This window comes from Etheostoma spectabile, chromosome 17, assembly GCF_008692095.1.
Source record: "Etheostoma spectabile isolate EspeVRDwgs_2016 chromosome 17, UIUC_Espe_1.0, whole genome shotgun sequence".
Classification (NCBI taxonomy): Eukaryota; Metazoa; Chordata; class Actinopteri; order Perciformes; family Percidae; genus Etheostoma; species Etheostoma spectabile.
In genome coordinates this window covers 12,467,625-12,468,969 of record NC_045749.1, presented here as the reverse complement: position 1 = coordinate 12,468,969, position 1,345 = coordinate 12,467,625, and the positions used below count along the sequence as shown (strand labels likewise).

Genomic DNA, 1,345 nt, shown 5'->3' with positions numbered 1-1,345 from the left:
GTGTGTGTGTGTGTGTGTGTGTGTGTGTGTGTGTGTGTGTGTGTGTGTTAGTGCATATTAGATAACCAACCTGAGCCAGCACCTCAACTCTCTGTAAGGAAATCATTAAGGAGCCCGAGATCAGTCTTTCATTGATTGACCATCAGTTTGTGGTGCTTTATACCCTCTATATTTGCTGCAGGATAAATGTGTGTGGGTAAAGAGAAAGAGATCTTACTTCATTACTACCACTGAGTAGCCCTTGAGCAAAGCCCTAATCCCCAACTGCATCAATGGAACTGCTGAACAGTCTGGTCTGACAGACCAGACTGTGGTTGTACTGGTTCCAGATGTCAATTTGTAACAGTGAGAATGTGAAAAGTCCCTGGGTGAGTTAAGGAGAAAAGGATATAATTACATGAAGTAGTAATGTGATCCAAATCTGCTGGCACTTTTGAGTGTTGTAGCAGCTTATTAAATAATTATTCTGAACAGTTGGTGAAAATATACTAGAGTATTGTAGAGTACTCTGGGTCTAACTTCCTCACACTGTGGACCTTTTGAATGAGACTCTTCAGTAAATATTGTCTTTTTGAGATATTACAGTTCAGTCAAATGCAGTCTCTACTATTGCACCACTGTATTGTACTACAGCTGCTGCTCTGATAGGACACTGTCACTTACCCTGTCTATCACCATATTAAGAACAGTGTGTTCTGCTCGATGACATGACAGTGAGTCACTCATTAGTGATACAGAGCTTCTTCTGATCTGTGCTGATGTCTTCAGCCGAGAAAACACTAGCAGACTGTGAAAGGACTCTGCATTACGTCTGATATTTGCAGATTGCGCTCTGAGAAGAACACTGTGCTCATATTTTCCTCAGAGTAGACTGATTGGGCTCCAGTCATATTAAACTAAACATGCCTGACATAAAAGTGGCAGATCAGATGTGTGTGTGGCAAAACCAGAAAGTGGGAGATTCAAACCCCTAGTCCTTGAACATTACAAAATACTGTAACTTATGCCGACTTGAACATAAAAAAAACGTCAGACAAAAGTATACCAAAGCATGTACGAGACCATCTATTTCCAACCCTTTTTAAACTTTTGAAACATTTATTTTAACGCAGAACAATTGATGTCAACTGTTTTTTATCGTGGCCAGATATTGATGTCATGTTGGTCTCTCCACCTACCACATGCCCTTTCACCTCTAACTTCCCATTACATCCAGTATTTCCGGTATTCCTATGCTGAAATAAAAACTTGGATTGAGGTAAATGGATTAAATACTGTACAACTTTATTAGGAATTTAGAATATGCATCATGTGAGCACAATCTATCTAGTTTGTTTTTCATGCA

The 1,345-nt window shown here is 39.6% G+C and overlaps 1 protein-coding gene across 3 annotated transcripts in view; it reads left to right on the top strand.

Annotated features, from left to right (window-relative positions):
- Positions 1-1,345, top strand: part of marchf8 (membrane-associated ring finger (C3HC4) 8) — a 65,435-nt gene that overhangs the window by 32,771 nt on the left and 31,319 nt on the right. The window lies entirely within an intron of this gene.